General features: G+C 44.9%; 1 protein-coding gene across 4 annotated transcripts in view; it reads right to left on the bottom strand.

The window, feature by feature from the left end:
- LARGE1 (LARGE xylosyl- and glucuronyltransferase 1) overlaps positions 1-20,133 on the bottom strand; it is a 538,741-nt gene that overhangs the window by 484,847 nt on the left and 33,761 nt on the right. The window contains exon 1 of one of the 4 annotated variants that reach the window (XM_063074932.1): positions 8,501-8,654. The exons of the other annotated variants lie outside the window; for them this stretch is intronic. The gene's annotated coding sequence lies outside the window, so the exon portion shown is untranslated. Of the gene's footprint in view, positions 1-8,500; positions 8,655-20,133 lie in introns of those variants that run through there. 4 annotated transcript variants of the gene reach the window in all.

Raw genomic sequence — 20,133 nt, 5'->3', positions numbered from 1 at the left:
CAAAATTGTTACCAGAAGTAAAAACAGTCAAAACAATGTGATGATTAATGCTACTATTTAACGATCTATCTATTAGAGATAATGAGCACTGACTGCTTGCCGTGTGCCAGGCTTTACCTGAATAATCTCCTTTAATCCTTACTAATCCTACAAGGTACTATTACTATTATTATTCTATTTTATAGATGAGAAAACCGAGGCACAGAAGTCAGTTAAGTTGCCCAAGATCATAGGAATATGTTCCAGAAAGTGGATTCCCTCCATACTGAGCCTCAGCAGGAATTCACACTCCCACCTCTACATGCAGCATGGGGGCAGACGGGAACACAGGAGCCAACAGGTCAGGGTTCAAGTCCCACCTCTGCCACTCAGCAGCTGTCTGCTCCTGGGTGCATCACCACTGTGAGACTTGCTTCCCTTAGTTCTAAAGTGCAGACTAATATAGCCTTATCAGGTGAGTGAAACAATTAAATAAAATAACAGGAGTAAGGCCCCCGCCACAAAGAAGCTCTCAGAAATGCCAGTGTCCTCCTTTCCTTTAGCAGTAGAGGGGCCCCTGCCCTCTCAGCCTGCCCAACAGCCTCCAGCATCATGACAGGGGCTGGCAGGCAGCACAACTGCCAATGCCTGAACCATGCGGGCCCCACTTCTGAGCTCAGGTGAACTTTATTATGAATAAAAGGAGGACGTGGGAGTGCTTTTATTTTCAGAAGATTATACTCGTGGTTCCTGAACGTGAGGACACCAACAGCAACCAAATAAGTTGTCTGGCACGCTCACGTTCAACCACACTTTTCCTTGAAAACACAGTGTGTGGCACGCTGCACCTGTTAATCTGGCAAAATGAATGCTTGCCATGTTTCCGGGTGAGCGTGACGTTTGGGGAGGTGTGACGGTGTCAGCGAGCTTGTCTTCAGCAAGGGGCATGACTTCTCTTTCTTCTTCCACTGCCTGGCAATGGAAGGAGAGAGGCAGAGGGAAAGCTGGGAGGTGGGGAAGGTCAAGAAGACCCTTCAGGGGCTGGCCGGTTGGCTCAGCTGGTTAGAGCGCAGTGTTATAACACCAAGGTCAAGGGTTAGTATCCTCATACCTGCCAGCCACTCCCCCCCCCCAAAAAAAAAAAAATCATTCAGATCACTGATGACCATTAAGTCTCCCTGCAGGTTCAAGGGGCTCCAATCTACCTTGATAATCCTGGAGCCCCCAGGGAGGACACGGAGGCCCCTATACTCAGGAGGGTTATGATAAAGACACAAAAAGTGCTACACTGAGTATAATGTAATACCCCAAAGAACAACAGATAAAAAGCACATACATGATAAAGACAAGAGGAAAAACAGAGAAACCAATGCCGGCTTCATGACACTGGGGAAAGCTACATGGTCAAGGTGCAGTTGGCCTTGGAGTATGGAGAACCCATGTCTTCCTTTGCTTGTTTCAGAAATGCATGCCCACGTGCGTATCTCCAGACGAAACTGAGCTCCTGGCACAATCACTGCCTACGTTTGGACTGTTCTGATGTGGTCCTATCCTTCAGGCCTCTCTCCCTTGCTCTCTCTCCGTCACTCCCGATCACCTTTATCCCGGTTCTGCTCCTAACCTGGATTCCTGGCCTTGCCTCCAGGTTGGTTCACAGTTTTGAACTGAGCCTCATGTTACCATGACAGCCCAGCCCAGCCTGAAGAACACATTCAGATGGATTCTTATCATAAAGTTCTGCTGACCTCTGCTGTGGAGCAGGACTCGGTGGTCTCTGTTTCCACTTCTATGCAGGACGATGCTGTCTCTGCTTTCTCTTCTGGGACCCCAAGTCTGTCACATAACCTGCTCGCACTTCCCATCCTCAAGAAGGGAACGCACAGCTGGGGGCAGTGAAATGTCACTCTACCCACAAGCTGCAAGCATTTGTTCCATCCAGCAAGGCTGCAGGTAATTTCAGCTTGACCTTCTCTCCTCCCCCCCACCGGACCTCGAAATATTATCACCATTACACTAAGATGCAGGTTTTGTCTCATCTGTTTGTTTTCATGACAGAACATCCTGATAAGGAATACTGGCATCTTTTTTCTCCAAAGTGACATTAACACAACTACACTTTGTGTAAATAAATGTCTTCGACCTAAATGAGTCATTTGGTGGGAACAGTGAGTTCGAAAGCATGCATAGGGGTTGACCTCTCTACCAAGAAGTAGAGTGGGTAGCACTGTGTTTGGGGCTGACAAACATTTAGAACAATGAGATCTTATTTTTCATGGCAATATCTATTGCTGTATGCATGGAAAATAGGGACAAAAACAGGGAGATAGTTTAAAACTCGGGTCAAGGAGAGTTTTCCCTGGGAGAGAACACAGCTATACCACTTTCTCACTGTAAATTCTTGGGGGTGGAGGAGGTACTTAACCTCTGACCCTTGTTAATTTATTTGTGGTGTGAGGATTAACAAATTACTTACTACATGTAAAGCATTTGAAAAATGCTCAGCGTATAGTTAGCACTCAATGCTAGCTGTTATTACTTAGAGATGGCATAGTGGGGAGCCCTGCTGTCCAGTATGGCAGTCACTAATTGCATGTGGCTATTTAAATCAAATGAAATTAAAAATTCAGCTCCTCAGTTATATTAGCCATATTTCTAGGACTCAGTAACTACCTGTGTCTAGTGGCTAACATACTGGACAGTGCAGTTACAGAGCATTTCCATCAAGCAGCAAGTTCTATTGGATAGCACTGAAGTAAAGTGGCTCAAAGCTAGAAGGTCTGTGTGACCTTGAGCGAGTTATTTCACTTCTCTGTGCCTCACTTCCTCATCTGTAAAATGGGGACAATAGTAGCTACATTACTCAATTACTATGAGGATCATCTGCTATGCAAGTACTTAGAATAATGCTTACAATAACCATATAAACACCAGATGGTTCTCTAAAATGGGGGACAGACGCATGTACTGTGCAGGAAGAACTGCTGGGGCAATTAGGAAGATTTTTATGGAACGTACCTCCCACAGGGCCAAACACACAGTTGACACTCAGTCCATTCACTCTTTTTTTTTTTTTTCAACAAATGTTCAGAGAGCACCTACTATGTGCTAGGCATTCTTCTAGGCACCAGAGACATAGAAATGAACAAAGCCTTGGCCTTCATGGAGCCTGCAGTCTCAGTAAAGGGGGCCATTACTGCTTATGCAAACAGGAACACCAACATGTCCTTTTACAACCTATTGAATACTCCCAGCAATAAAAAAGGAAGATCATACATAAAGCTATCCACCAAGCGAGTGCCTAATAAAAGGGCTGTTATAAATAAATGGATGAATGAATGAATGAATGAGGGTGTCAGGAGGAGACTCGATAACGCACAAGCAGTAAGCGGACTCTGGGTGGATCCAGCGTTAATTACTTTGTGGTGGAGGGATATGGCTAACTCACAGAGCTGTTGCCAGGCGACACTAATAAATGACCATAAAGCCGTCTGCAAACAGTGTTATGTATAAAAGCTTAACCATCTTGAACAGGAATCTTCAAACCCAAATGACTGGGACATGTGTGTGGCCTTCACACACATGCCCTCTGGCTTCTATTCTGGGCTTTGCTCTGACTCACCCTGTCAGCTGGGGCTGCTCACTAGGCTGAGGGACTGAACTGCCTTTCGCTGGCCCTGGACAAACACAGCCACCCATGAGGAGGCACCCGCTGCCCAGACAGCTCCTTCCTGGCCCGTGGACTAACCTACTGGCCTGAGCAACTTGCACTCTGGTGCTGGTTCAATTATGCACTGGGAGACACTTTTCTCCAGCAGGAGACAAGTGGCACCATATTCCTACATGTTTCTATTTCCAAAATCTAAAAGCTCTTTTTGGTAGATCTGCAGCTCCCTGACACAACTAAATGTTGGGCTATGTTAAGCTACTGAATCTCCAACTTACCAGCAAGGTAGGCCTCAGCAAGTAATTTCAAGTCTTCCAGCCTCAGTCTCTCCATTTTTATTTAGTATGGAAAAATAGCATCTGCTTCACAACACTGCTCGTGTTAAATGAGATAACTTAAATAAAGTGTCTGGGTATGTGGTAAGACCTGGTTTATGTTCTATCCAATAAGCCAGGATGGGTAGAAAAAAAGAGATGTGTTCAAATCCTAGGTGCCGCCACCCTCTCTCAGGGCCACCTGGTCTCCCTGTGCCTTGCCCACCTCCTCATTATTCAAAAGAGGGGCCAAACTCGAGCCTTGCTGCCCACATGCGATCTCCAGCACACTACCTTCCTGATTTTACCACAAACATCCTGCTGGAAAGAACCCAAAGTACACAAAACTTCAGTACAAGAACTCATACCAGAAACTGTTTCTATCTGCATGAGCCTCCTTCCAAATGGTGGGAGCAGGACATTCACTCATTACAGGCCTCACATGTCCCTGGGCGTGTGGGAACACCACCCTGTAATCCACAGGGCTGTGAGAAGGAACCACTATGACCTTCTCCATCTGCAGCAGGAATACCTGGGAAATGGCAGGTCTATTATGCTAGTTATATATGCTTCATAAGTACATGCTAAAATAATCAAGTATTAATGTAAGATGTTTGTTTTGAATATCATACTTTAAAACCCACAAGACGAGGTGACTTCTGAGGTTCTTCCTGTGTCTAATATTCTACAATGACTACAGCTAGGAGCTGACCTGGCTGGGAGGACATGGGCTAAAATGAGGCAAGTGACACTCCTGCATGGCCTGAAAGGACCACTGTCCATTTCTCCCCTCACCCCACGGCATCTACCACCCACCTCCAGGGCCTCCTCTCGCCTGTGGCCCTCCCTAACACATCCCCAGATAGGTGTTTCCCATCAAAAGTGTTCCTGGACACTATTACACTCACTCCTTTTATGTCGCTCTCTGGTTTGGTCAAGCAAAAATTCCCAGTCGTGTCAAACTCCACTCATTGTGCATGTCGTTCCTCAGTAGGTTCAGCACCCGGATGTGACAATGACCGTGGCTGACCGTGAGGGGCTCAAAAATAAATGGGGGGGGGGGGGGTTGGCTGCAAGATACGTGGATGAACCTAAGAACTCAATGGGCTGCCACAAGTACTTCAACAGAATTACAAAAGATGCCAGGAATTCAGGGTGCAACTGGTTCCAAAGCAGGGATGTGGAAAAAAGGGTCATGAACTAGACTCCAAAAATGATCAGAATTCAAACAGGGAGAGCAAAAGAGGAAAAGGGGGTTATCTCTTCTTTCAAAATACTACCTTCTGATCAATGCTCACCACGGACCCCTCTCTTGAGACCATTTCCCCCATGCAGTCACCCCTGTGTATCCAAATAAGCTTTGCAGGCAGGGAGGGGTCTGTTCCATGCTTGATGTGACCCCTTCAGGCCTGCTCACCTTACTCATTCCCTGGGCCCTGACCCAAAACAGCACTCTCTGAGCTGGCATTTAAGTGTGGCGAGGCTAAAATTAGGACTGTTTCCATAGATATCTAGACTTCTCTGTAGCAAATCTGTTTGGCTCCCAAGCGGAAAAAAAAAAAATACATCTTACCCTTCTGACTGCAAAGCAACCCTGGGGGTCTAGAAAATCCAAGCTTGGTCATGCCTCTGAGCCTTGCTGATCCCACTGGAAGGAAAAGAGGAGCCTCCTCTGGTCTGTGCAGTGGAGCAGACTAGGGGACTGCAGGAGCTATTTGTCCTCCCTGATTTATACAGCTCCAGGCAGGAAAGGAGGGACTGCAACCCGAGGAAGTGCTGCATGTCCCAGCCACCAGCACACGCCCTCACTTCATCCTGGGAAGGGGTCCCTTCCCCATTTCGGAGACGAGGAAATGCAGATTGGGAAACTAAGGAACTCACTAACCTTGCAAGATGGGCCACATTGTTCACAGTTAATAGATGGGAAACTGACGTTCAAAGATGTTCAGAGAACCACCCAAGGTCACCCAGCAAAGGCAGTCATCATCAGGATAAGGCAGCAGTCCCCACAGGCACAGCTCAAGCTTACAGGCAGTTTTGTTCTAGGTTCTGTGTTCAAAACCTCACATGGATTCTCTCATTTCATCCGAGTTACGGGTTGAGTTGTATATCCCCAAAAACGATATGTTGAAGTCCTAACCCCCCGTACCTCAGAATGTGACCTTATTTGGAAACAGTCACTGCAGATGTAATTATGGTAAGATGAGGTCATGCTGGAGTGGGGTGGGCCCTTAACCCAGCATGACTGGTGTCCTTATAAGAAGACAGCCCTGCGAAGAGAGAGACACGGAGAGAACACCATGTGAGGACAAAGGATTGACATGTTGCATCTACAAGCCAAGGAGCACACCAAGGATTGCCGGCCACCACCAGAAGCCAGGAAGAGGCAAGGACAGACTGCTGCACAGGTCTCAGAGAGAGTATGGTCCACCAGCACAGCACACTTGATTGCAGAATTCTGGCCTCCAGAAACAATACATTTCTGTGGTTTTGTGGTATTTTGTTAGGGCAACCCTAGGAAACTAACACAATCCTCAACACGATTCTATGAAGACTCAAGTATTGACACAGTTGTGTTTTATACATGAGGACACTAAAGCTCCATTAACAGCAAATAACACCAGTAACAAATACCAGCACGGTACTAAGTGCTTTACATATATTAACTCATTTTAATCCCCACAACAACCCTAACCTCATGACAACCCCCACAAGGCTGCCCCATTTCAAAGGAGAGGAAACTGAGGACACAGATGTTAAGTAATTTGCCTAAGATCACACAGCTTGTATGTGGTAGTCTGGATTCAAACCCAGACCCAGAAATCTGTGCTTTTACCCATTAAAACCACCCAAAGTCAGAAGAAAGTATCTGATCTGAACTTAAACTATGGTGGTCTGCTTTCAAAGTCCATGTCCTTGGCCTCTTGCAAATTTGTAATCTACCTGCCAATAGAACAATCTGCACTTAGGAGCACCTTAGAGCTTTTACTTGATGGCATGAACAAATTAATTAAATGGGCAGTGACTTCCTAAATCCCATTAGTTCAAATTAAAGTATATTTATGTTCACTTTAAGATAAGCCTAGGTCCATAAGGGCAACAGAAATCAGAAAGGGAATAACTGGAGTATCCAGAGTACAAAGCAGGCAGAGTGAAATAAAGCTCCTGTCTTACAAAGATTTCATGTGCTAGGTCATTTCAGTAAACATTTAAGGAGTACCTATTATGTGCCAGCACTGTGTCAGGTAACAGGAATATAAAAGCCCCAGCACAGGAGGTGCTTGGTCTAGAAGGACATAGAAATGGCCAAATTACCATATATCCTAGTAAGTGCTATGACTGAAGCCAGAACAGAGGTGCTATTGGAGGACAGAAGCAAGGTACCTAAATCTGTCCAGGTAAGTAATGGATAGCTTCAGAGAAGGTGGCACCACCCTTCCTCCCAACACATACCCACACATCTCTTTCTTCCATTTCTATCTTCCTTTTTTTCTTTCTCTCTGTGCGTCTTCCTGAAATACTAGATTTTTTTCACTGTATGAACCATACTGGTGACCTAGAGAATTGTCAGCAATATTCAATTTTCATGATTACTAACCTATAATGAAGGGAATAGAGTTAATCGATCACCTTCAGAAAAAAATTTCTTCGAGAGCCTCGAAGAACTAAAGTTAACAGGTAACTAGCAATGGCTATTAGTGTTAATTCAGCTAAACTATCCCAGTACCAGGAAGTCAAGTTTACTTCTAAGTCAACAAATGAAAAGAAAATAGCACTGAGGAAAGGGATGGGGGCATAGGGGGATGAATGATGGAGAGGAGGTACAGGGGTGTTGGGGGTCCTGAGAAGTGAGGAAGAAGGATCTAGAATAGAGGCTGTCCTGTCACCAAGCTTTCATCCAGGCACTCACCCACCCACAGGAGTTGGTTACTCCATACACAGCAAGCTGGCTTAACTGTCACATGGTGGCACAGCTTAGCAGAAAGAATGCAGACACTCACTTGACACTGTCTCCATCACTCACAGTGTAAAATGGGCACACAAGTGTGGGCCTTACAGAGTCATTCTCAGATCGAGGGTACCAGAGGTGCTCAGAACCTCGCATGGCACAGGGTAGATACATAATAAATGCCATCCACTGTTATTATTAACACAGTCTTCACCATCAAAGAATTTAACACAGTGCTTGCGGAAATAAAGAGCAGCCATCCTGCTCCTTCAGTTTCATCATCATCATCACCACCACCATGAGCTGTGCACAAGCTGTGGGCAAATCATTTATGCCCTGGAACCTGAGTTTCCACATCTACAAAGCAAGTCCTCATGGAATTTAAGGACCAGACCTTAAGTGCAGGACACCCTGAGGCCCAGCTCCGACTCACCCTGTGAGCTGGTCTTACTGAACACCCTGGCAGGAAATGCCCCGAACAGAGGGAATTTGGGGCATGGTAAAGAGCCATGGAGCTGAGCTAGCCAGGAAAACAAACAAACAAGACTTTTTCACTAAAATGAGATCCTTTGAACAGAAAACATGCCCACTCACCTCTGCCTAGGCCACCCCTGGCAACAGGGAGACCGAGGACGGTGCAAACTTGGCCACCTCTGCCAGCCGTGATGATCGAGCCGGGAGAGCGTGACCCGGGAAGCACAAACCTCGCTCCTGAGCAGCCTAACTTTGTGTCTCTACTTATTATTTCTGCAATGCCCACAACAAGCCCTTGGATCGGGCATGAGTATTTCTTTTTTTAACCCCTCTGGCATGAGCTGCGCGAGGGAGGCTCGCGCCGTTCCCGGCCTAATGAGACACACCGTGGAGTTTATTTGCGTCGTCTGTTCTGAATGGTGTGAAATACAGCGCTCCCACTCCCAGATGGAATTCACTGGAGGCTGGCGACCTTCCTGGAGACCTTCTGGGAAGCTCAGATGTTGGAGGGGACACCCCCGGAACCACTGAGCAGGTGGCACTCAGCGTGTTCCCTCCCCCTCCAGTCCACCCTCTTCACCAACCTGGGAGGCAACACACTACAGCGGAGGAGCACTGGGCTGGGAGTCAGGAAACTGCCACTCCCAGGTGTGTGGCCCAAAGCGGGCCTCAGTCTGCCCATCAGGGACGCTCCATCATCAATTCTGGCACTAAACACTATAATCCCTTCTCGTCTTCACGTGCCACTCTCTACCCTCCCACTGTAGCTGTCTGTGCCTCACCTCCCTCCTCCACCTCCTCCCCACCAGGCCTGGAATCTGCCTCCCACTCGGGTCTGCTCCGCCCTTCTCCTGTTGCAAAAAGCCAGCACAAGTCACCAATCTCACCTCCCCACTCCTCCTTCTCTGTCTTGGCTCCATCCCCTCCCCTCTCACCTCCCAACCCTGACATTTCTTCTTGCCTCCCTACCCCATGGTATTTTTCTCTCTCTCTCCCTCCGCCTTTATTTTCCAGCCTCTGCTCAGGGAACTTAAATGAGAACATGGTACACTGTTTCCACAGAATGCGCTTTGCCATCTTGCCTTTGTCAAACCCGAAACCTCATCTTTCCTGATGAACTTTGTCCTTTGTTGCAGTTGTGAGGATCCCAAGGGCCAACGGGTCATAAACACACTGAGGTTAAAAGGACCCAGCGAGCCTGGGTGACAGGCACACCTCACTCAGATGAGGACAAAGATGAGCGGTGGGTCTTCACTTCTCCAAGACTCTGCTGCAACTGTTCTCACACACCAGGGCATCTCCTCTTTAAGAGCATGTCAGCTATGGTGAGAAGAGATGAGACTCCGCTTTGATGTAACCTCAAAAGTTTTTGACAAAGGTCTCAGGACATGACACAAACAATAAGACAATGTAAATGTGGCAGGTGAAATGGAGCAATTTACTCAATAAATAGTAGCTATGATTATTTTAAATGAATCATATAATAGTGTTTGTCCTAGTATTACTGAAAGTGTTGGAGGGTTTTTTTGGTGGGGTGGGGAAGGAGGCATGGTGGATGCCTTTTTTGAAGTAAATAGAATCCTTAGGTGATAAATTCTGGGCAACAATGTTCTACCCAACATTCACTGGAAAGCATGGGTTCAAATTCCACCTTGGCTACTTATGGGCTGTGAAAACCTTGGGCCAGGAACCGTGCCTGTCTGTGCCTTGGTTTCCTTGTCTGTAAACTGGAATAACCTACCTACCACAGCAGATTACTCAGAAAACTGTAACTGACTCCATTGTCATTATATGAATGTTTATTGAGGCTTCAACATGTCAGACAACATTTCAAGTGCTTTACATGAATTAATTAACATCACAACTCTAGAAGGTAGGGACTGTTGTGATCCCCATTTTATAGAGGATCAAAGAAGTCAAGAAACTTGTCCAAGGTTACACAGCTAAACAGAGGATGCAGCATTCCCCACTAGGCAGTCTGGCTCCAGAGCTACATGACACAATCTATGACGTCAGGCCCAGAGGCCAGCAAAGAATCAGGTGTTCATCACCACACTCGCCTGGACTACTGAAATAAACAGTATTGGCCTTATTTTCATAAGAGCCACTGCCTCCAGAAGAAAGATTTGATTTTGCCTTTTTGTTAAGTTTTAGTACTAAGGGCACAAAACCTAGTGTAATAGTATATATTTCTGCCCACTCCCCACCCCATCATTCTGGAGAGAAAGCCAGGCTGAGAGAACTGCCTGCTTAGTGCTTTATGGGACAAGCTGCAGTCTCTGGGCCAAAGAGGCTGGAGGGTATCTCCATTCCAGAATTGTTGGCAAATCTCTCTGTGGCCAAGGCCAACAGAAGAATGACAGTCACTGCCTGTCTCTCCTGACTGGGGATCCATGGGAGCAGAGGGCTGTGCCACAGAGAAAGCAAAGCTCCTCAGCCTGAAACACACATGTCCACCCCACTCCAAGGGGAATCCAGCTGGGCAGAAACTTCCCTCCCCCACCTGCCATGCCTGCTCCATCCTGTGAGCACTGATTGGTGCTGAAATCCAAGGCAACTCACAGGCAGCAGCCCCAGCTGTGCCCCGGAGCGGCCGACCAGCTTGGGAGCACGGAGCACTTTCACTTTGGTGGGAGTGAGCTGTTTGACTTTGTTTAATTGAAAGCTTCCCTTTCCAGTGCCTGAGAGCACCTGTCAGCAACAAGTGGAGATGGGTAAATGCAGTGAAGCCAGGGCAATGAGGAACCTACCTGTCCCACACTCTGCAGCCTCCTGCAGCCCCATCAGGGATGGGCTCTGCCAGCCAGGTCACTGTGGTGGGTGAGACATGGCCTTCAGTTCCCGGGAGCCAGGAGTGTGCCTGCATCGAGGCTCTGAGATGCAGGGCTATGGGTGCCTCTTCCACAGCTCCACAGTAGCCACACCCAGATATTGCTCAGTCCAAAGATCTCAAACTGAATGTCCCCACCTTGGGATTTCAGACTAAATATCATAGAAGAAAATGTATGGGATGGTCAAGAACACAGGCTTTGGAGTACTGCAGCTCTGGATTTGAATCACTAACCTATTCCACAGCCATGAGATCTGGGCAAGGTGCATAACCTCTGTGAGCCTTGGTTTCTCATCTGTGCCGTGGACACAGGAACCAGGTTGGAACCCCAACCCTGGAGGCAATCAGAGCTGCAGGACTGAAACAAACTGGACCCTACACAAGTCCCCATAACAACACCATTAGGATTTGCTGAAAAGTGCAGGCACATGAAGTTAATCTGTAGAGTCAGAGGTCAGGATAGCAGATACCCTTGGAAAGAACAAAGGGGCAGTGATGGGGGGCTGGGGAAGGGATATTTGGGGTACTGGTAATGTCCTATTTCTTGATCTGGAAGTTGGTTATACAGGCACATAGCCTTTGTGAGAACACATCAGGCTGCACACTTATGTTTTCTGTGCTCTGCTGCTTGTATAATATGCTATATTTTAGTAAAATATTTACTAGAAAAACAAACAAAAGGAAGCTTTGGCATGGGACACATAAACTGGCCTATGTGACTGTCCACAGCTCTGAGTGAAAACTCTGGATCTGAATCTGCAGTCATCTCTCCATGTGAGCCTCTTTCACCCAGAGCTATTTATAGGCCAACATTTAAAGGTACAATCATATTTGCAGGCTCCCAGTGGACTCAGAGATCATCCTATCCAGTGATCCCAAAGCACCCTCACTGCCTTCCTCGAATATTTACTGAGCACCTACTATGTATCAGGCATGGATCTAGATGTGAACAAAACTAAGACAGCCCCTTTTTTTAAAAAGCCTATTTTGTGGACTTGAAGAGAACGTGTACCAGTTACCCAGGCCCTGCTGAGTATAAGTGATGCCTGGGGTGGTGCATCCACCATATAATTTAATCTTGACATTGCAAGGTTCAGCCCTCTGGAGTAAACTACCCAGTTGATGCCAAATGGAAGCCCAAAGCCTTCTCCAAAAAAAATTTTTCCCCCAAGATTTTGAGTCAACGAGCACAGGAGGACTTTGGAGACAGATTACCTGCATTCAAATCTTCACTGTGTGATTTTGGCCCAGTTTCTTAACCACTCTGTGCCTCAGTTTTCCCATTTTCAAAATGATAGAAATGATTACTACTTAGAGTTCTGGGAGGACTGAATAAAATGATCCAGTAAAATGCTTAGAAGAGTGCTGACATATAATAAGTGTTCAATACACTTTAGCTACCACCATTTTTTTCTGATGTCTTTGAATTCCTAGTGAGTTGCCTCTCCCTCTATGTCCTTCCATGAAACTCATCCCCGTCCTCATTTTTCACAATACTCCAGTAACACAAAGCACTCACTGTGGTCTCCACTGGTCATTTATCTTCCCACCCCTCTCAGGAAGGGGAATGAGAGGAGGAAAGAGACAGATGAAGATAGGGATGGAAAGGATGGGGAGAAGGAAAGAAGAAAACTCTCTCTGTAGAGACACTTCATTTGTGACTTTGGCTCCTACCAAGATCTATGCTGTCCACTACAGCAGTCACAAGCCACAAGCAGCTACACCCAATTAAGCTATGCAATAAATTAAAATTATACCAAATAATGTAAAATATCAATTTTTTCACATATTTTGGTTATACTGAGTTAAATACCACACATAATTAAAATGTCACCTACTTCTTTTTACTTTTTTTAATGTGGCTAGTGGAAAATTTTAAATTACACGTGGATTATATTGTATTTTGTATATTGTATTGAATAGCACTGTTTTAGCTTATCAAAGTGTCTTCCTACACAAAGGCAGTTACTTTTCTTAAAGGCATCTGAATATCACACATTCTGATTCATTTCATGCATGTATGAACACATGGAAGTGAAGAAGTGACTTGCCTAAGGTCACATGGCTCATAAAGGTTAAAGCCAGGACCCAACCCAAGATCTAACCAGATGCTGAGCTGAGCTTTTTCTGATACCCGGCACTACTTCACCTGCAGCTTTGAATCTGCCTCCTAAAACCATGCCTTCTCCACACTATCACCCCAGGAAAAAACAAGGAACTAACAGGTGATTACAGGTGTCCCTTGGTATCCATGAGGGACGGGTTCCAGGACCCCCACATATACCAAAATCCACAGATGCTCAACTCCTTAATATAAAATGGTGTGGTACTTGCATATAACTTAAACACATCCTCCCATATACTTGATTTTCTCCCCATATATTTTTAATCATGTCCAGATTAGTTATAATACCTAATACAATGTAAATGCTATGTAAATAGTTGTTATACTGTATTGTTTCATTTGTATTATTCTTTACTGTTGTATTGTTATTTTTCTATTGCTTTTTTTCTTCCTGATTATTTTCTATCCAAGGTTAGCTGAATCTGCAAGGATGTGGAACCTACATATACAGAGGACTGACTGTACTTGTCACCAGGATTGGCAATGGGTGGCTGTGTTTTATAGAGTAAGATTGTTTGACACCTCAAGGGGAGACACTACTTAAACAGTGTAGGAAAATGTTTGCTGAGATCAAATTAGGATGTGTGATATTCCAGATGCCTTCAAAACAAGGATACACACATTTGTTCAAATAACAATACATAAACTGAATAACAGATGAATAACAAAATACTCTGTAGAAAGCAGAAATCCAAAAAAATGACACCACCAAAAGAATACAGTAATTCTCTAATGCCATACTCCATAGAGCACGAGACCCTTGAAACAACTGGAAAGAAATTCCAAACAACAATCTTAAGGAAACTCACTGAGAGACAAGAAGAGTCAGTTAGACAATATACTGAAAAAGAAAAAAAAAAAAATCCAGGATATGAGGGAGGAAATTTACAAAGATATTAATACCTCAAAAAAGAATGTAGCAGAACTCAGGAACTGAAAGATTCACTCAATGAAGTAAAAACCAAAGCTTAAGCAGCAGGCTAGAACAAGCAGACCAAAGAATTTCTGATCTTGAAGATAGTGTTTTTGAAATAACACAGGCAGACAAAAGAAAAAAAGGAAAAAAGAATTTTAACAAATGAAGAAAATCTAAGAGAGCTAGCAGACAACCTTAAGCACACAAACATTTGAATCATGGGTGTTCCAGAAGGGGAGGAGAAAAGAAAAGGCATGGAAAAACCTATTCAATGAAATAATGACAGAAAACTTCCCAGGTTTAGGGAAAGACACAGACTTTCAGATCCAGGAGGCTGAAGATCCCCAAACAGAGTCAATGCAAAAAGATCCTCTTCAAGACACATTACATTCAAACTCACAAAGCCCAAACAACAAAGAGAGAATCTTAAAAGAAGCAAGAGAAAAGCATTAAGTCACCTAATAGGGAGCCCCTATCAGACTAACAGCAGACTTCTCAACAGAAACTCTACAAGCCAAAAGAAAATGGGATGATATATTCAAAATACTAAAAGAAAAAAACTGCCAGCCAAGAATGCTATACCCAGGTAAGGCTATCATTCAGAAATGAGGGGGAAATAGTGTATTTTCAAGACAAACAAAAGCTGTAGGAGTTCACCACCACACAACCAGTGCTACAAGAAATCCTCAAGGAAGTCCTGCATCTGGAATCTGAAAAACAATAATCACTACCATGAGTACATAAGAAAGAACAAAATCCAGATACCTTTAATACCAGGCATAAGTGACATTTCCAGTCTCAGCTCCTTCTATACAGCACAGTCAAGGAACTGAGGATATCTCAGGGCTCTCATTGCTCAGAGGGATCACCATGTTACAAGCACTCTGGGTCTCACATGAACTACCACTGAACCCTCCTGATACCCCACGAGATGCGGATTCTTCAACTCCACTGATGAAGAAGCCAACTCACTGGCAGGCTCAGTGAATGGCCCACAGTCACTGGGCTAGAATGTGGCAGAGGTGGAATTCAAATCCGATCTACGTCCAGCCTCCCTACTTAACAACTGCAAATCCACTCTTCATTTTATGCCTCCCTGACTTTGCTGCTCAAGCCCCCTATGCTAGAATACCTTTTCTTACTAACCCATCGTGCAAGGTCTAGCCCAAACCACCTTTATTATAAAGTCAATGGTCCTCTCTCCCTTTTCATAAAATCAACTACTCCTTCCTTTGCTCACCTATGAACTTTAAACACCATCTATTCTGAACTTATCACAACATATTGGAATTTGTTACTTATATATCTATTACCTCCTCAACAGTATGAGCCTCTTCATAGGAGAGGGTATGCCTTATTCATATGTGTGTCTTTGGCTCCTGGCAGAGTATCAAGCACATAGGAACTATTCAATACAGATCTGTTGATTAAATGAATGAAATAATCAACTAATCAACCCACCTTGACACCCTGTTTTTGTTGTGTACCTTTTCCCAACCAGCTTCCCTTTTCTGAATTCTAATGTTCCTCCCCATGGGTGGCTTCTCCACCAATCTGTTTGCATGGAGAGAGGCCAAATGCATTGCCTTCCACACTGGCTTGGGAACACCAATTGTCACCTCTCCTTTTTTATTAATTGCTAGGTTAATCAAGCACTCCAAATTGTGTCCACCCACATTAACATGTCCTTATTTCCAAAAGTATTTCTGGATGCTCAAGAAAACAGGTTTAAGCCAAAGCAAAATACTGAATCTCACAGCCTTTCGGACATCGCATGACTGCTGTATTTTTTAGAATATCTGAGTTCAAGTCAGGTTAGATGGAAAAAAGGTCCTGACCAAAATCTCATCCATCCACAGCTTCTGTGGAGCAAACAGCATAGTGAACTATGATGAACTTTCTCATCTGAGCCTCTTAACAATCCCACTCAACTGCTATCACGCCAGCTCTCACATAAGGAAACTGAGGCTCCATTGAGAAATATACTATACACTTGCCCCAAATCCCAGAGCTGGAAGAAACAGAGCTAAGATACAAATTCGTTTCTTATCACTGCCCAAGCCATGCCAAATCCTTGCCACGCAGGACCCAAAGAGCATATCTTACCTAACCCTGGACCTGACCCACCCTCCCAGACTTACCAGCCATATCCTGGTCATTTCAGTGAACCAGGGCAACCCCACCCACAGCAACTGACATCTTCTTTTCTCTGAGAAAGCTTTACTAAACCTCCTAGCCATAATGGGTTGAAACACTTCATCCAAATTGTCAACTAGATCTTGCTTTAAATTCTGGAAAGATTTTTCATGTGGATGTTTTCGTTCTCTCTGCTTCTCTTACTTATGACATAGATGTTAATGTAAGCATATTCCTCTCCCTCACACCTACCTTGTTACACACCATTCTGTGGACAGCAAACACAGAAGCAGAGGGACAGAAGAAAGACACAAAGATTTTACATGTTAATGTACTTTTTATTTGCATATATTTTATGTTTAGTGTACTTTGCATTTATATGTTAATGTACTTTTTAGCCTTCTGATTGCAAAGAATAAATGTTATCCTTCCAAACTGTCCTATTCTAATTTGTAAGTAGCTTTTTTTTCTTTAAACTTTCAATAAAGATGCTGCTAGGCCAAAACGCAATGACATTCCCTCATAGACTCCCATATGGAGAGTCTAATGTTCCAGATGCCTTCCCATGTACCAGGTTTCCAGAAGCACAGTTATGGGGCTGGAAAAGGAGCTCCATGCACAAGAAATAAGCTGCACAGCTTACTGTCCAACTTAACGAGCAAAGTGCCCAAAGCCCACAGTGGGCCCCAGTGTCCCCAGGGGTCCCTTGCTAAGTCACCAGGTGATCACCATCAGTTCTCCAAATGAGCAGGTGGAAAATTCAAAGGTGAGCATCTGTTTGGGAAGGCTGGTCTAAACCTCACCACCTGGAAAGGATTTTGAGAAATGGAAGGTAAAAAAAAATCTAAATTATAATTGAGTTTTTCAAATATGCATAATAAACTGACCCTTTTTAAAGGGGCAGGGTAGCCTGGTTAAAAAGCGCAAATTTTACGTTATGAAAATACAGTTCAGTTACAAATTATCACAGCAAAGAATCACGGCAATTTTTTGTACACTTCATTAAAATATAAACCCCCAATTTACATAGTTTTGTTGCATGAGCAGTTCTCTGTCCTAGAACATACAGAGCATAGACCCATGGGTCCCATTTTGAAAAAGACCCATCTACAGAGTACATTTCACCAATGTTAAATGGGTTAGGGAAATAAGTCGCAATGTATCATTATAAGGGGTCGTTAGTGAAATAGGCATCCTAAGGTGGTGTGACCACCATCATGTGCATGAACATGCACACGGTGGCATATGATTAGGCTGGCACTGCAAAAGCCCTTGGGGCAGTACCACAACCAGGACACACAAATGACGTGGAATCACAAGTCTCCTACAACACATTGGTAGAGTAGGTACTAACACCTTTCCACACCAGCAAACAGCCACCTGCCAATTCTCTGTCCTTCTGTTAAATGAAAAAGGCAGGTGACCTGTTGCAAATGAAATGTCTGTGTTTACAGCCAGTCTGGGTAATATCCAAATCCTGCCAAGAGGCTCCCCTTCTGCCCTCAGCAATCATAAAGGGGCTGGTGAGAGGAAGCACAGGCCAACCAGGAGATTTCCCAGTGGGGGGACATTGTTAAAGCTCAGGAAAAACATCAAAGGTGAAACTCAGCAAGGAAAGCAAAGGCTCCCTCATCAGTAAAACGGAACAGCAATGCTGACCTTTGTCACATAAAGTAACTAAGACTGCAAATAAGGCACTTTGCAAATAAAAGTTTCATACATTACACAGAGTAGTAAAACGTTCTTAATCACCTCACTTCAGCATTTCCAGGAAACCCATGAGATTCCATCATGGGACTACAGGTGTGCATCCCCTGGGTAGAAATTTTAATTTTCTCCTGCCATTCTTCCACCTTTGCTACAATTACCTTGAACTCCAAGACCCCAAATTATGGGGATTCCAAGAGACTGATGGAGCACTCTTTTATTTTATCACTCCATAATCCAATTTTCCTTACACTGGACCACAAATCACCCCTGCCTCTCCACAAATCTACGGGGGTCATGAGACACGGCACACGGCTGGATGAATCATGTTGAAAATGGGAAAACTCGTCACTTTGGGCCCTGGATTCCAAATCAATAACGCAAGGCTGGGTTAGAACATTTTTAGAGGTCTCCTCGGACACAAATGCTGGATGGAGAAGCCTGCGCAGCAGGAAGCTGCTGTTATCTCCATGTTTCAACCTCAGCAGCCTGAGACCCTTCAGCCGATGTGACTGAAGAAGCGGTGCACGAACCCCAATGCCAGCTGGGGTGAAGAGGTGCCCCTGCAGCTGAGCCAATGCTTGGCTACCACCTGCAACCACCCTGGGAAGTTTCAACATTATTATCTCCATTGTAGAGTTGAGAAAATTAAAATTTAATGAGATGAAATCAGTCACCCAAGATCATAGAGAATGTAAGCAACAGACATCCAGACTCATCTATTTCTCAATGCCTCCTGTATTAGTCTGTTCTCTGCTGCTTATAACAGAATACCTGAAACTGGGTGATTTATAAAAAAACAATAATTATTTCTTATAGTTTTGGAGGTTGGGAACTCTATGATCCAGGGGTTCGTCTGGTGGGGGCTTTCTTCTGAGTGGGAACTCTCTACCGGGTCCCTTGGTGACACAGGGTATGACACGGAGAGGATGGCACATGCAAGAGAGCTAACATTCTCACTTGCTCTCCTCGTAAAGTCATCAGAACCACACCCATGACAACCCATTAAACCATCAACCCACTACTCCATGAAAGGATCAATCCATTCACCAGGACACAGTTTTCCCAATCCAATCGCCTCTGAAAGGCCCCAACTTCCACCACCATATTGGGCAATAAGTTCCAACATGAGCTTGGGGGGACATTCAAATCACAGTACCTCCCAATACTCTACCCTGGCAAAGTCAGCCTCATCTCCTGCCTGAATTATAGCAAGCCCCTCCTCGGGATCTCCCTGCTTCCACCTTTGCTACCCATGGCCAACCCACAACATAATAGTGACCCAAGTGATCCTGATAAATATGAGTTGCTCATGCATCTCTTCCAAGGGCCCACATGCCCACGAGACCCAGAACATTTGGGCTTCCATCTCTCTCTGTCATCACTTCTCACTACTTTCCTGTGTCCTGCTCCCTTCCAAGCACATGGCCCTCTTGTGATCTCTCAACCAGCAACTGAGAAATGGCCTCAGGGCCTTTGCACTTCCTTAAGCTCAACGCTTTCCCCAGATGTCCCCATGGCTCATTTCTTCCCCTTCCTCAGGTGTTTGCTCAAATCACGTCCAGGAATCCCTCCTGATCAGCCTACTTAAATTGCTAAACGCTACCCTCCCACATGTACCCTCAGCCCTCCCCCTCTCCCATCTGCACTTTTTTTCTCCCTAGTTACCACCACAGTAGGCGTAACGTGTCTTCTTCGTTTTGTTTGTAGTCTACCTCTCTCAGCTAGAATATAAGCTTTATTGCCAGGTTCACAAATAGACCTACAGTGCTTAGAATAGTGCCTCGCACACAGTCGTGCTCAACGAATAGTCGTCTCTGTTGACCACACACCTCTCTGACCCTCAACGAGAATGTTAGTTCATTCACGGTACAAGCCAAGGCCACACAACTGGGTCTCCTCCACTTACTAATCATTACTCAGTTCTCTCTCCAGGCTGCAGGGAACACATTACTTTAAAGCAACCGTACGTTTGCAAAGAACATCATCCTGGGTCACTGTGCGTTGAACCTCTTTCCTCTGATGGCATTAAAGAGTAT

This window comes from Cynocephalus volans, chromosome 12, assembly GCF_027409185.1.
Source record: "Cynocephalus volans isolate mCynVol1 chromosome 12, mCynVol1.pri, whole genome shotgun sequence".
In the NCBI taxonomy this organism is placed as follows: Eukaryota; Metazoa; Chordata; class Mammalia; order Dermoptera; family Cynocephalidae; genus Cynocephalus; species Cynocephalus volans.
This window is presented reverse-complemented; position numbering and strand designations above follow the sequence as displayed.